Raw genomic sequence first — 16,468 nt, forward strand, 5'->3', positions numbered from 1 at the left:
AACGATGTTGTGTATTGTCATAATTTCTGGCCAGGGGACTGCTTAACAAGTGAGTTCCTATTCCTGTATGCAGCAGGAAGGATAGACATATAATTTGTAAGAATGTTTAGACTTCTTCTGTAGAAGTATCATTCTGCTCTTACAGAAAATGAAATATATTAGTAGCATTAAACCATAAATAGTGTTGACAAACAGCACCTTTTCTGTGCACCAAGATACTGGTAAGACATATTTGCAATACAGCAAAATGAGCCTCACTAGTTCATTAAAATCCAGGAAAAAAATGCTTGTTTACTCTTGGCAGTTTAATTGATGATTACGCTGATCAGACACTTTGGCAATGCTAGTGGTTTCCATGTTTTGACAAATAATGACTTGTTTCTCGTTTCTCAGATAGTAACCAAATTCTCCCAATACTTGCCAGTACAGTTTCCCTTTTTATTGGCTGGAAGTGAACCACATACGAGTAAGTGAGGCCAGAATCCTAGGTATCCTCCCTATTAGACATGACTCATACAATTTGAGGAAATACCAGTGCTTTGGGAAAAATAAAGTTTTGTTCAGAAATTGTGCAGCATGCAGTGCATGTTAAAATTGGATTGCAGAATTAAATGGTGGGCTAGATCTTCTACAATGCTATGTAAGTTTAGATCTACAAAACATTTGCTTAGTTTCCTCCTAACTTGGAAAATATTAAAACTGCATGGTCCTGCCAATAAAATCCCCCCAAGGAGGCATAAACATTGCAATGCTGAGCATTTCAGTACCTAACTGTTCCCACTGGAATTCACAGAATCTAAGTTAGGTCTGGAGGCTAGCATGATTCAAGCCAGGGAGTTAACAGCCAGAGACTGAGTGCATCTAAATAAGAGCTGAATGGGAATCTGCCCAAGGACACTAATAGGCAATGCTTTGGGTTACATGTATATTAAGTCCTGCCCATTTCAGAGATTTAAGCATCTTATTCAGGCCTCAAAGAAAACCACTTTTTTCATACAGCATCCACAGCCCTGAATCCATATGGTTATGGTCAGTCCTTCATGTAATAATAAAATGCTCATTAGTTTCCCAAGAAACTAGAATCTAGTGGTCTGGCCTTTGGCCAAGCAACAGTTCAAGTAGTTTACGCTGTCTACATAAACACTAACCACTCAATTATAAGCAGCTATTTGCTTGCTTTATCTCTCTGGTTCACTGAATATTTCATTTTTTCATGTAAAGCAGAATAACATCAACAGGATAGATGAGCCTGCCTATGCTGCAAAATGTCCTGTAATCTTGTGGTTAGGGCCATGTCTTGGGAGTTGTGCATTCATGTTACATCAGAAAGAGAAGTAGAACCTAGATCTCTCACACCCTTCAACCAGTAAGGTAATGGGTGCTTTACCTAGTGAGGTAATGGATAAAGGGAAAGCATGATCTCCTCTTCTTTTTCCAGGGTAAAATAAAATCACACTTAGGTGCTTACATCTATGTAGATGCCTAATAGGTAGACTAGAACTTGGCCCTATGTGTCTAACACAAAGCTATAGAATCCAATTGGCAATTTGGGAACTAAAAATCTAGATACTTCAATGCTTAGCATTGTGACACCCAAGTGCATAAAGGCCCTAGATTCTTCTGATAAGAAAAGTACATGCAGTCTATATTATCCCCGTAAAATACATGGTTTATTGAAAAATACACATTGCATGATGTTTTGTATAAAATGCCTCTCCTGAGTTCAGGGCCTTTTGATCTTTTCTGTTGTTTTCTGTACTTTCCTGTACTTTCTGAGTACACCATTAGTGTCTTATGCCATTGCACTGAACAGTGCAACGTCCAGTCATAAAGGACCATGCACGCCACCCAGAATATATAAACATTATCATTGGCACCTGTGTAGGCCAGTGCTTCAATGGAACAATTGGGTGAATAATGTTTTTCCTGGAATTAGTCAAGTAGGCATAATAATTTAGGATAATACAAAAATATTTAATCTCATTCATTGTATGGTGTCATGTTCTCTCCTTTCAAGTCTTCAGAACAAGAACAGATACCTTTTTAAGAAGATACTTTCTAGTCAAACAGTTTTTTTCACTCACTTTAGGCATAAGTATACAGGGTTCTCTGGCCTGTTTTATGTAGGAAGTCAGACTGGATGAAGGGCGGGCATTTATTTCAGATGGAGGGCCGCTTACTGAGTTTTGGCAAGCTGTCAAGGGCTGCACTGGTAGCCCCACCCCTTGACAGATGCCCCACCCCTGGTTGCCATCTTATGACTGGAAGTCCTGCCCCCTAACCCCTGACCTTTGCCAGCAGAATTCCCTCCCTTTGCCCCCGGAAGTACTTCTTTCAGCAAGAGGTTTTGCTATCTCAAAACCAGAAAAATACCAAATTATATTCTAAAAGTGAACATCTACAGCATTCATTCATTTGGTTTAAAAAAATATTTGTGTCCTGATTTTCTTGTGTCTGTGTAGTGTACCTAGAGGTGATTACACAACATCTTAAAATGAAGTCTTACTTTTGTGTATTATGGGGAATGCGTATAGGTTTATGGGGAGTTGTGGGTGTGTGAGTATGTGGGGTGAGAGAGCATGTGGGTGTGCATGTGTGTGGATATGTGGGATGTGGGTAGGTATGGGTTTTGTGGGGGGGCTGGGTGCCTGGGGTGTGTGAGGCGATGTGGGGGGGCTGCGTGTATGACAGTGCAAGGGGGGTGTGGGTGCATGTGTATGGTGGGGTCTGTGTGTGGGACTCAGCCTATGAACACACATACACACTGTTCCTGCCTGCGCGTGCGCACGCACACACACACACACACACACACACACACACACACACGCTGTCCCTGGACTAGATGGTATCACAATCTTTTCTGGATTTAAAAGACATCTAAATTGATATAGAGATCTTCTATAAAGAGTACCACTAAAGTGGTCTGAGACTGGCATTTTGACAATGGGTTTTATGGATATTTGGTGGCAGAAGGAAACTGTGCGACATGAGAATCTTTGCTTTCGTTCCAGACTTTGAGGTATAATGTACTTCAGCAAGCACAGAACCCTCTGCCTATTTCTATTTTGATCCTTTCTGCCCTGAACTTTCCCACCTGCTGCAGTCCTTTCCTTTTCCCTACCTCAAATCCTAACCTCCACCTCTGTTCCTTGGGTCTCTGCCTAACCTACCTAGTCTCAGTCTTCATTCAACTTCTAGTCTCTCCCCCTCCAGATCTAGGCTTAATGTCCTTGCCCAGGCAGTCTTAATTCTCCATCAACATCCTAGCTCTTTCTTGGACCTGCTTCTCATCCCTCTAACTCCTAGCTTCAGTTTCCTTATTCAGACTTGTGCCCCTCCGCAACTCATTTTCTTCTGCAGTCTTAGCTGCCCCCTCACATACAAAGCCACATTGATCCCAGTCCATTTTTTTTTCCCTTTCTTACATCAGTTCCACTTCACCTTCTTTTCCCTTTCTTACTCCCATTCTAGTTCCAGTGTTAATGGTCTCTTTACTCAACTGATCTCAGTTTCCCCATACAGTACCCATTAACAGTTTCTTATTCTTCCAAACCCAGTATCACCAGATTTCTTTCACCAATATATTCCTTTCATTTTCCCAGTCAAGCTTTTGTTTCTCTGGTACATATATTCAAATCAGACAACTTTAAAGATGCTCTCTAACAGTACATGGGACACTGGGTCCCTGGTCTGGTGTCTGGTGTCAAGCCCTACTTTATCCTGCTAAGAAAAGCGATTAGGAGGAAATTAATTCTGAGTCCTAGCACTGGGCTGATGCACATTCAGATAGACATAACCAGGGTTAGGTTAGTATAAATGAACAATTATGAAGATGTTCAGAAGATTTAATTTGGCCAAAAAATGGCTCACCTCATCTAAGTCCGTGCACCTCAGGAGGTGCCCTAACTTAGATTAAGAAAGGGTCAGCTTGATCTAGGAAAATGCCGAATGCCTGCACACATTTAAAAGCACAACCCTGGGGCTGGGAAAGCCCAGCTGCTCATCCAAGCCCCCAGGCTGTTTAATTCCAACCCCCCCCCCCAACTGTGACTGGGCTATTTTTAGCCCCTTAATTTGTCCCTTGTGACTGGACAACACCCCCCACAGACCCACTGCCTCCCATCTGCCAGTCACCCTCCTCTGAAGATTTGCCACCAACCCCTGATCCAACTTGCCCTTCCTCCCCACTGCGGGTTACTTACATTGGGTTCCCTGTACCAATCCCAGCAACAGCAAATGGTTGCATGCACTATTCCTGGCAGCAGCAAATTGATGTACATGCTGCTTCTGGTCTAGATTTAGGCAGCTTAAAGTAAACCACCTAAACCTAGACCAGGTGCAACAAACACTTGTCCACACCCTCAGTCACTCTTTAAGGAAGGGTTAAATGCTGTACTATCACATATAGGAGGTGTGAAAGAATGAAGGTTGCTTATCACACTGTTGGGAAGACTAATACCCATCTTGCATGGCTACTAGCTGTGAGTGTGTGGAACAGACTTAACAAGCATGATATTTCTGGATATTTTGGCAGATAAAATAATTTTACACTAAGTACATGCATACTATGATGTTCCAAAATCATATAACTTAGCAAAATCCCCTGGAGTGAATCCCCTGGAGACAACAGAAGACACATCCCTGACATAAATGCTGTCAAGTATCAAGTCCCCTACTGTAAACCAAGGGTTCTAAACCATTTCAAAGGAAAGGTCTCTTGAATTCTTACAATAGGTAAAACAATATATTTTTTCACTAACCTCATCCTCAGAATTAGCCAAAACTGTTTGGGCTTTTTTCCTAAAATATTCAGCTTGAGGGAAACCACCAACTTGTTTATTTTCAACACAGTTGAGTAATATCTCACAAGGTTAAAGGCAAATGAAAAGCAGGATATTGCAATACCAGCTTTCATTACAGATAGAGCTACCAGCCCCACCTATAATAATTTCAAATAAAGGTACAAAATCAGAATTTAATGCTGGAAGACAGTGATCTATTGCCAATTTTTTCAGTGTGCTCCCTCTGCATAAGAACTTATCCTAAGGCCTGATAAGTTCATTGTACTGAAAGAATGTGCGCTTTCAAATGGGGGGGGGATTAAAAGGAAAGAGAAATATATCAAATTTACTCACATACTATACATGCCTTTCCCCCAAAGGTCAACCCTCTGAAGTTGGGGGGCATGTCTTAAACTGAGAAGCCGATTTTCTTTGCAAGAATACAGGCAGGGAGATATTTCTACAAAATGGCTGTAATGCTTCTCACTCTGCAAGCTTCAGAGATGGAGAGGGTAGAGTTTACCCTTCAGGGTCAGAGCTACAATGTTAACTCTGTCATAGCCACAGGCACAGCCACAGTCACAGTCACAGCCATCAGGATCCCTAGCAGTCAGAATTCAACCATGACTGGAAATTTTTTTCTTCTTCTACATTCTGCCTTCTTAAAGCACTGTGTATATCTTATTGAGGGGCATGTGGTATGTGAGAAAATATAGTATTAACTTGAGTTCTCCTTTAAATAAAGGGACTTCCACATAACTTTAGTTAATGACTGAGATAATCTGGTTGATCAAACAAAATGTACTTAATTGGAAATGTTTGTGATTTTTTTTTGCTTGAAAAGGTAATGTAGGCCAATGATCAATAGCTTGAAAGGAAAAGGAATAAAGATGTTTAATGTTATTAAATGTTAACAACAGCATTTAGATGTCCCTACCAAAATCCAGACCCCATTGTACCAAGCACTTTATAGGCAGATAGAATGAGAAAATCTCTGCCCTACAATCAAAATGGAAAAGATAAGTAAAGGGTGTGGAAAAAGGAAAACTTCATCCCTATTTTCCAGGGCATGAAAATGACCAAAATTACAGAAGGTGCTGTGGTAGCCACAGATATCTTGCATGCAAGTTCAGTACTGTAACCCCAGAACCAGTCTTCACCATAGAAATGTTCATATAGCTCAGTAGGTACTTCTCAGAAAAGTAAAATAGACATCCCCAAGCTCAATGGTGCTGCAGATAGACTGATATGGTACCCAGTTTAGCTTGTAGAAAGTTGGCTGAAATATCTTTACTGTTTCTGACTCCCTGATCTTCAAACTTGTGTGGCATTATGAGTAGGCCTGGGGATAAGTATAAGCAGGCAACCATCTAAATCACAGAATATGTAAGAGAGATCATGCAGACCTACAACACATGTGCCTAGACAGGAATAAGGAGGAGTGGAGGCTTCCTAGACCTTCCACCCCCTTTTAGGGCATTGAAACAGAATCCAAAGGCCAGACTGAGTCCAGACATTCAGTTGTAGTTGTACACACATCCAGGAATCAAACCCAGGTCTTCTGTGGGACGGACAAGGAGTCTACCACTAAATGGGCTAGCTGGAGGTGTCAGACCTCTATGACTTCTGGCCACCTCTCCCCCACCCCTCTATTTTGTGAGACATGCCTTAATTTGAGAATTGAAGGCAGATAATGGCATGGGGCTTTGCCAGTTCAGTGCCTGCTGATGACTTCTCTCTGAGGGTTATCTCCATCTGGGCAGAAATGGCTGATTTCTAGCTATTTTGCAACACCCAAGTGGACCAGGGAGCCCACTTCATTAATAGAAATAATGAAAGGCTACTTTAAGTTAAAAATTACATCAACTTTACCACTTTTACTGTTTCATTTTGTGTTTTTCTTTAAATCCATCTTTACTTACAAGCTGTTTCCTTGTATATACTTACAAGCTGTTTCCTTGTATATACAAGCTGTGTTGTATAACACAGCACCACATCAAAACCACTTTCTTCTGGGTTAATTCATCTAGACATCTTAGTGACTGTGTCAACTTCCTGTAATTGTTCCTTTTATATAGAATTTCCTTCATCCCATCCTACTAGCTCAGGAATGTGATGTGTTCCTGGTTTATACTTTAAAATAAACATTTGGACAGCAGCTACAGGTAGAGAGAATGAATTAACACACAGTGCACATGCACAGGTTTAAAAGATCAAGAAAAAATAATTGAAGAAACAGAAACCTTGAACTTTTGGTCAGACTTGCTCTGAATCTGTTGCTTTTACAGGGTGATATCACAGGAAAAGGAAAAGGAAGTATGTGAACATTGATGAGTAGCAGCAATTAAAGCAATGATGTAAAAAGTAAAGAAACCACTTGTACTGCTGTAGCTTTTATTAATAAGTAGCACTTCCCAAGCATTACCTAATCCTCCTGGGTGAGGGGGCAGGCATGGGAGGGTGGCCTGGGCCCAATCTGGCCTGCAGCAATGGCCCAGCCCTGCCCTGATCCAGCTATGGGGGAGTACCCATACCAAGCCCGATCTGGCTTCATGCAGGGGAGCTTCCTGGACCCAATCCAGCCATATGGCAACAGTCCAGACAAGCCACTTTTGAGAAGAGAGGAAGGGGCAGCCCATAGTCAATTCATAGAGGGAGCCGGGGGGGGGCCGTGCTCCCCCTGAAATTGGCCATTGCCAGCCAGGGATTGGGGGCACTGCTGGCCATTCCCCCCCTCCCCCCCGAGATTGGCACTGGCCAGGGAGTGGGGGCACCAAAAAAAGCACCAGCAGCACTTCCAGTTTTACTACCGGCACTTCTGGGGTTGGTGATTGGCCATGAGTGGACCCTCCAAAGTCGGTAATCTGCCTCTGGTCCCCCCCCAAGATCCAGGAGGTACCCATGGGGCAGCCAAAGCCCAATTCAACTGTGTGGCAATGGGAGAGGGGTGGCAATATTAATTTCCACCACTGCTCCACTGCCAAATTTCTTGACCTATGGAGAGCCCCACAGGCTGTATAACATGGTTCCATGGGATGGATTTGACCTAGGGGATAGGGGTTGATTACCTCTGGATTAAGTTATTTGATCAAGGTCATACACAGAGTCTTAGTGCAAGAGGTAAAAAAAGAATCTACAAGTCCCCATCCTACACTTGAACCTTTGGATTCAGCTACTTTTATTTCTGGAAGATTTTGCATTAAATTTATGGTATGGTATTTAATTTCATTTAATAAATGGATAGAACAAAGGAAAAGCACACTGAAACAATACTTTGTGCAAGAGAAAATGATAAATAAGCAGAGAATCAACCATGGTAAGTAATAGCTGACAGTGTTGAATTTTGTTCAGGATAGAGCCTTTCTAAAATGTTTCTACAGCTGGTTGATTCAAGAAACAGGATGCAGAGTATAGACAACCAACTAAGGGTTCCTATATGCAAATGAGAAAAATTGTTTCATAACACAGGAACTGCCAGACTGGGTCAGAGTTCAGATACATCTAATCAAGTATCCTTTGTCCTACAGATGCATCAGAGGAAGGTACAAGAGATGAGATGCTTGTTCCCCCTCAGCCAAGAAAGACATCATCTTAATCCCTAGTTAGAAACTGGCTGCCACCCTCAAAAAGAGTTTCATAATTCTGTGATGTGCAAAAAAAGGTATTACTTTTTATCAGTTTGAAATTTTTGGCTACAGTAACAAGCCCTAATGTCTTTCAGCATCAAAAATAAACAGTAGGGCTGTGCGAAATTTTGCCAGCTATTTAGTTTCAATACTGATTCAACTCATTTCAAGGTTGAAACAGCAAAATCAAAATAAAACAAAGGGCTTTGAAACAGCCTCAAAGCAAAATGAGGCTAGCTGAAATGTTTCAAAAGTCGAAACGTTTCAACCATAGCGCTGGGGATGGAAGTCAATGCGCTGGGGATGGAAGCGCTGGGCTGACTTCCCATCCCTGGTGCTATATCCGTCCGGGGACAGGGAGTCAGTCCAGCCTCACTGTTTCAATGAAGCAAAACGGAACAGCTGTTTTGAATTGAGATTTGGTACAAAATGCTGTTCTGTCAAAATGGCACCTCAAGGTGAAACAGAATGGTGCCATTTCACTCAGCCCTAATAAACAGTATTTGAAAGATAAACAGCAGTAAAGGCTTAGCATTGTTTACAGTAGTATAGAAGAATATAACCAAGCAAAAAAGACACAATGTCAGAAAGTGCTTCTTGACAGTAAGATGTATTTAGTTGGGGAATTAGCTTTCAGAAAACTCGCAGAAACACCCTCATCTGGGTATTTTGAAAGTGGACTGAACAAAACACTGGAAGCCACCCTATCATTCTGTTCTGTTCAGGTACTTATGCCATGCCTATCACCCTGGTATATGAAAAATTTTCAGAATTAAGAAGTTAAACAGTGATTTATGTCTATAATACATGATTTCTCTGTATTTTGGAGGAAAACTGCATGTACATTGTATGTAGGCTTTTTAAACAAATAATTTTCTTTTTTTCGTTCTTAGGGAGCGCAGGTGTGAAGAAACATGCCTAAACTTATTTGTCAGAGAGCAGGAGAATGAACTCAGTCATCTAATAGGATTGCATGCTTATCTTGGATGCTTATCTTGCTGAGATGTTTTGACCCCAGTTGACTCCCTGCCCCTTGGGCAGGGGGATGGACCCAATGATCTTGTGAGGTCCCTTCTAGCCCTAATGTCTATTAAATCTATGAATCTATTAAATAGACCTCTGATGACTAATTCCCTGAATTAGCAGTTGTGCTGCTTCTGACCAGTGGCTGATTATCAGGGATCCTGGTTTTCTCTGTATAAAAATCGCACATTCTCAGATCAAAATGTAAATTATCTGATTAAAAACTCCCAAATCCATCACTCCCCACCCACAGCTCTCCACCCCTGCTGGTGCCCCTCACCCACAGCTCCCCCACCCTTTCTGGTGCCCTTCACTCCTCACCCCCAGCCCTGCTAAAGGGGGCATCCAATTGCCAGAGCTACAGGGCCAAGGACCTGGGTCCACAGCTCACTCCCTGCACAGCAGCACCAGAGCCCTAGCTGCCACCCATGGGAGGCAGCGGCATGCAGACCATGAAGCCCAACTCCCCATCCCCCACAGGTGGCCCTCTGCGGGCTTGGGCTCCCTGCCCTGTTGCCCTCCCCCTGGGCCCTGTATAGCTCAGCAAACAAGACGTGGCACAGCAGAGCAGAACAGGGCAGGGAAGCTTGCTGCTACTGCCATGATCGAAGCACTGCCATGGTGAGATGATCCGTAATCACCCGGCAGCAACAGGGGTGGTGGCATGGACTTATGCCTCCCACTGCTGCCGGGTGGGATAGGGACACTTCACGCCAGGTCCCACCTGCTGGGTTGCACAGGCCCTGGGGGAAAGCAGCCTGAGCCCACAGTGGGTAGCCCTCACCCATGCCGGCTTTGCACACAAATCTAGGGGACATATGCCCCCCATATCCTTCTGGGTGTGTGCACAGCAGCGGGGAGCCAGCTCCTCCTCCCCACCACAACAAGCTGCCTGTGGCTCCATCCCACTCCCTGTCTGGGCCCTGCAGCCACACATTCCAGCCCCATGCCCCAACCATTGCCCAAGCTGGGCAACTGCCCCAGACCCAGCCCTGCCCAACTCTCTCCCTCCCTCCAGCCCTCACTATGGGGGCCTCAATTCCCTCATTTACCTGTAGGAGCTGTTCTCCAGGCTGACTGGTGGCCATGCACATGTGTGTGTGTGTGCATGCGTGTGGCACACCCTGCCTGACCACCCTCCTCCTGTTCCCCCTAGCTCCTCTGCCAGCAGTTTACCAGATTTTTCCATGGCAAACAGAAAACCCAGATCCCTGCTGATTATACTGGAGGTTACCACTGGGTACAAAATCTTATTGCCATCTGTGTGGCTTAGGGGAATGCTGAAAAGGCCTACTAAATTGGGCTCAGAGGAGAAGTAACTGGGGAAAGTCTAGTTTAAGAATCACATCAGAATTTAAGGTCTAAGCCAGGGGTCTATGCAACTTAGTGATGGGTGCCTAAACAGGGGCCAGTTCTACAAATGTACTAGGTTTGTAGAAACAACATGTTGCCTAACTGCCTGTGTAGGTGCCAGAGTCCAAAATGTTGATCGTTAACTTCCATCCACTCGCTTCTAACCTTGATAGATGTCTTTAGATACCTGAAGTCTTTATCCTAAAGTCTTTAGGAGCTTTTATCAGGACATTTTCCTGGCACCTGAAGTCGGCTTATAAGAAGGTGCTGAACTCCCTTAGCCTTGACCATGTGGCACAGCCTAGTAGCTGCATCTTATTTTAATCGACAAACAAGATGCTCCTCAGACTCCTTTACCTCCAAGGCCCATCTGAAGGGCAGAACATGACCACACAATGGGCAATTTTAAAAAGAATAACTATGGGGAGTTTGCTGTTTGTCACATAAATTAAAAATTACCAAATATAGGAAACCACTGGGGACAGAAAGAGTTCAAACTTGTGTTACATAATCATGCAAAATAAGCTTTATAGTATGCATGGCCTTTATAGAACTTAGAACCAAATCCAAGAGCTCATGCTTTATAATGCTCCTCAGCTGACTGCCCAAAAAAAATTTAAAGGCAAAATAAATGGTATCCTTGAGAGGCTTGAGGAGAAACTGAGCATTGACGCAATACATTATACTTAGATAAAATCTGCCTGGAGGATGAGAAATTCAGGTGTGAAATGGGGTGGCAACAACTGCAAAAGAACTAAGACAATTTTTTTCCTTTGGTGTGTTGTATTAACATGCAGGCTGTGGCTGCAGGCAAATGAAAGACTGAATATAAATGAGACTAGTCACATATTAGCAGCAGGCAGCAAGATACAGTACTGTAAATATTTATTAACAACGCAAACACCCTTTTCTGTGATTTTTTTATTTGAAGTTTCTGGAAAAGTAGGAAATACCTTATTCATTTTAGTTTTATATTGTTTTGCATACAGCCTTTATCACCAGCCTCTCAGCACCTTCCATTAGTGTATTAAGTTTTGTAACTAATGTCCCATCATACCTAGTTTGTTTTCTTTTATCTTCCCTCCAAGACATGTGGACTGTACAGTATTTTGTTCAATCTGAGATTTGTTAAAATGCACAGACTGTGTTTATGTGAAAGAAGGAAAAGTTGAAAAAGTCTTATGCTTGAACCAGACAATCATGTTTTTGCAGTTGCTGGGGGATTTTCTCTCTCAGTCTTGGACTAATTCTGGGAAATCACCATCTCCTGCACAAATTAATACACTACCTTATGGCAGAAATTGTCCTGTGTCTGTGCAATGGGGTTGTCAACCATAGTTCTTATCCCAGAGCTCTAGGGAATCTTTCAGATATACTAGCCCTGGGTCAGTGACGGCCGTGAAGATAAGGAATGAGAGCTAGATCCAAAAAGAAACTTAAGGCCAGAACCAGAAAAAGATTTATCCACTAGTTAGGTAGATCTACATGTGAACTGTGCAGAAGTTCAGGACTGTTAGATCAGTCTAAAAATGGCCATCTTGATCTAAATTAAGTGCATCTCCAAGGTAGATGGATCTAACTGAACCTCTGTATAGTTCCCAGCATAGGCCCAGGGCTGGGAAAGCTCAGTCACTAACCCCACCCCTGGGACTGCACTTTTCCTACCCCCTCCCTGGCACTAGGCTATTTTTTGCCGCCCTCCAACCACCCCTCTCCCCAACCCCAGGAGGGACACCCCGTCATCTTCTGTTCAATTATGTGCCTAATTCCAATATTAGCACATAAATGTAATTCAGATGCTGCCTAACCCTAGAGGCCCTTTAAATTTTTACCTTAAAGGATGCATCTGCGCGTGCATATTAATGCCATGCAATAAACTCCGGTGCTTATTGCACCAGAGTTTATTGATCCCAGGCACTGCGTTTACATGTGCACCTGGGATCACAACACTTTAACTGGTTTGGAGCAGCCCCAGGCGGCAGAGGGCCCCAGGGGTCAGTGTGCTCTGCCCCAACTCAGTGTGCTGCAGAGGGACTCACTGGGGAATGAGGGTACTTCAGTACAGGGTTAGTAAGCAGGCAGCCCCCTCATTGAAGCACCCTTGTGCCCCAGCCAGCCGGGTCAGTATCTACATGTGTGCTACTGTGGAGTAAAAAACTCAGAAGCAGGATAGTATTTGTAGTTACAAGTACTACCCTGCTGCAGAGTTTAATAATTTACTTCAATCTAATAGCCTTGCACATGTAGATGCCAAGACATTTATGGTGGAGTTAATTAGTCTACTCCACTGTAAACGTCTCGTGGAGACATGTCTACAGTTTTCCAGATACTTACTATTCTACCTGGGTGTCATAGAAAAAATAATAGGCAGCAAGCCTAGTACCACATTTTGATGAGGTACAGAGAAAAGAAATGTTTAAAAAGAGCTGGGAGAAGGGATATGGCTTATTATGGAATTTTATATTTGAATGAATCATACTTTTCCCTTTACAAGGCTATAAAACTGTACTGTGACAGAGCAGCAGTCATGCCCTGCCACAACTGGCCAGAAGACAGAGGAACAGCAGGAACAAGAATGTTTTACTTACATGGGGAAGGAGTCAATAAAGTGAGTGATGACAAAAACTGCCTTTATTGAGTCTCACCAGGGCTGGCAGGAAGAGCTGGCTGGCAGGAAGATGACCAGATGGGCTCCAGCAGCTGTCCTAGAAGTAGAAAAGCCCAGGGTCAGGTGGGTTGTTTTCCCAGAGATGGGAGGCCAGCAGGAACAGGAGCTTGTGCAGCTGCATAGAGGTGCAGCAACTACCTGACCCCAGCTGGGGGTCAATGGGTCTTGCAAAGGAGAATCAGACAGCTGCAATATTTACCTGAGGTGAGATCTGGCATGAGAGCATCGCACAGGAGGCTAGCTGCTAATATGACAGGTGAGTGAGGCATTTCGTGTCTGTAACCTAAAAGGGGAAAAGAAGACAAGGGCTGGCTAAGGGTATCTGCTCTGAGGAAGCAGGGTTCTTCCCTGCCACAGAGGCAGAATATGGAGCTAAGCCAGGGGACAGAGTTAGACTTGCTTTGGTTCCCTGTGAATTAAGACAAAACAGGACTGAAATTTTGGTGCTTAATTGAACACAGGCTGGGAAAGATAATTACAAGTGTGTTCAGAGAAGGTATTCACCTGAGATCCCAAAGGCAAGTGAGTCTAAGGATGGACTTAAAGGGGTAGCTGTAAAGGTGTAAGCCCAAGTGCTGAGAACAGTTCATGATACAGGCATCATACAATTTGTACTAACTCATAAGGTTGCGTTGGTGCACTGAGCATAGGCTGCAATTAAGGCATCATACCTTGGAATGTCTGGTGTGGTAAGGGCAGGGTGCAAGGATAGAGGAGCCCTATGAAGGGGCCAGATGGCCAGATCTTTTGCAGTGAGAAACAACAGTTTATCTCCCAATATTTACTCTGTCCTTTTGGATTTTCTTTAACTTCAAAGGTGTGGCAGGTGAATATCCAAGAGGATTAGCAAGTCCTGGGCAGACTGACTGCAACATATCTTTCTACAAAAACCTCAAATTTCTACTTGTGTGATATTTACAGTTGCCCACACATTCTTGCTTCCCTCCATATTGTCAGTTATCAAACTCGCCTGTTTTCCCTTATCTTTTAATTAGGCCTGGATTCAGCAAAAATGCTTAAGAATGTGAACAATACTATGGAAGGCAATTGCACTAATCACAGTTAGGCTTAAAGTTTGATTGATTCTTAAGGATTTTGCTGAACTAAGGTTTTAGATTATAGGATCTTCAAGGGAAGAATGTTCTCCTCCTACATATTTATGCAATATCAAGCATGATAGCGCCCTAGTTTCTGTAGATAGGCATCCAGTTGCTATTATAATATTAATAATATAAATCATAATTACAACAAAATGGATCTGGGGCAGGATCTAAGACTGTCTACCTCACTGCACTGTGTGGGTGTAGTGCTTTGCTCATTGAGCCTTTCGTTCTAATAGGGGTCTTTGGACAACTCTGTCCACCAATGGTAAAGGTAATAAGATTAGTAAGACTAGTAGTAGTAGAAGAGGAAGAAGAAGAAGGACTTAGCACTGCATAGTAATGAGTTTGTCAGTAAGGATAAAGATAGGGTGTGGGAAGAGATCTGAATTATTATAAAAGGCAGTTCTCCACAAAGGCTTCAGGCGTTTGAGCCAACTTGCAGTAATATCTCTCCTGTTGCTCCATGGAGGTATTAGCCACACAGGAATGTAAATCCTCTATGTCCACAGAAGCCATAAAGCCTGGAGGGCTAGTGAAGTAGTATGTTTATCTTCTAACACCTGTTGCACTTGTTCAGCAAGGAAGGACTGAGCTGCCACAGGGCTGCTTTGCAACAGATTGGGGAGTGCCAAGGCACTGGGGAACAACAACTGGATGCACTGGTTACTTTCCCACCCTGGAGTTATCCACTCCTGTACAGCCAAATTATGGTACGGAGAGGAAGGGTCTGTCTTTTCACTCTTCTTTTTCATGCCCATAAATTGGTTCTTTTCTTTTCTGGAGAAAAATCCTTTTTTATATCCGTAACAATTGGCAATGCTTTCATTCTCGCAGCAGACTCCTTCAGAGAGAAACCTAGAGAGAAACCTTTAGATTTCCAAACATGCCAGAGTTGGCTGTTCTGGAAATGCAGATGTTGGTGCCTGAGTGACTGGGACACTTTCCAATAAATACATCACATAGATTATATTGTGTGATTTTTTTTTTTCAATATGTATATGGGTCAATGTTCTTCTGCATAAGGGAGAATGAAGGCAGACAATTTTAGAGGCACTAAAACATGGAACGTACCCTTAAATATTCCTTGGTAAATTCTTAAGACTTATAATGACTTTTCTTCCAATATTTAGCCAGATGTTATACCCAACATTCCTTGCTCTCTGTATCCCAGACAATCCTGTGAATCTCTTCTCATTATATTTCTCACTCCCTATATGCAGGAGTGAAGCTGTCCTCCGTGGTATTTCAGCTGTGTTTTTCAAGTTAAGGTTCCAGGAAGAATCCAGAGGTTTTGACTTACTGCCACCCTTCTTGTTTGCCACTGTAGGTAGAGCATGAACACTGCATGGCAAAAAACAAACAAAACATCATTTGATTGCCTTTGGCGCCCTGTCCAAGCATTACAGGGTCACTGGGCAGACCTGTTACTGCTACTCATTAGACACCCTAGTGTTATCATCTTGTGTGCCTGTTTCTCCATCCCCTTTCTAAATTTAAATGAATGTACGAGGAATTTGGACTAATTTAATGCTCAAAATTTGGGTATTTTCTAAGAGTTGGTGGGTGTTTTTTTCTGGCTGAATGAATCAGTCTGAAACAGGTAGTTAGCCATGTTGGTCTGAAGTTAAGCAGAAAGCAGTGTAGATATACACCTTAGAGAGTAACCGAATCAGAGCCATATGGCATAGGCTTTGGTGAACCCTCATCATCTGTGGTTTATGATGTTTATCTCTTATTTAGTTATTCTACAAGGTCCACATCTACCTTAACTTTTTCTTGATTCAACTATGGCATTTTCCTTCTGTCCACATTTTATCTTACTTTTGCCTAACTTAAATTAATCTACTCTTTTTTTTTTTCCCCCCTTAGACCACATGAGCTCAGGTGACTTCCATGAACTGGGCAGTTTGCAAT

The 16,468-nt window shown here is 42.9% G+C and overlaps 1 long non-coding RNA gene across 1 annotated transcript in view; it reads right to left on the reverse strand.

The window, feature by feature from the left end:
* LOC149865915 (uncharacterized) overlaps window positions 1-15,874 on the reverse strand; it is a 67,179-nt gene extending 51,305 nt beyond the window's left edge. Inside the window, exons 1-3 of the long non-coding RNA XR_016441565.1 lie at window positions 15,626-15,874; window positions 13,651-13,734; window positions 13,372-13,488 (exon numbers count right to left, since the gene is read on the reverse strand). This is a non-coding gene — a long non-coding RNA (uncharacterized LOC149865915). The remainder of the gene's footprint in view (window positions 1-13,371; window positions 13,489-13,650; window positions 13,735-15,625) is intronic.
* Between the last annotated feature and the right edge of the window lie 594 nt (window positions 15,875-16,468).

This window comes from Crocodylus siamensis, chromosome 4 (genome assembly GCF_052110815.1).
Source record: "Crocodylus siamensis isolate JL-2025a chromosome 4, ASM5211081v1, whole genome shotgun sequence".
NCBI lineage: Eukaryota > Metazoa > Chordata > Crocodylia > Crocodylidae > Crocodylus > Crocodylus siamensis.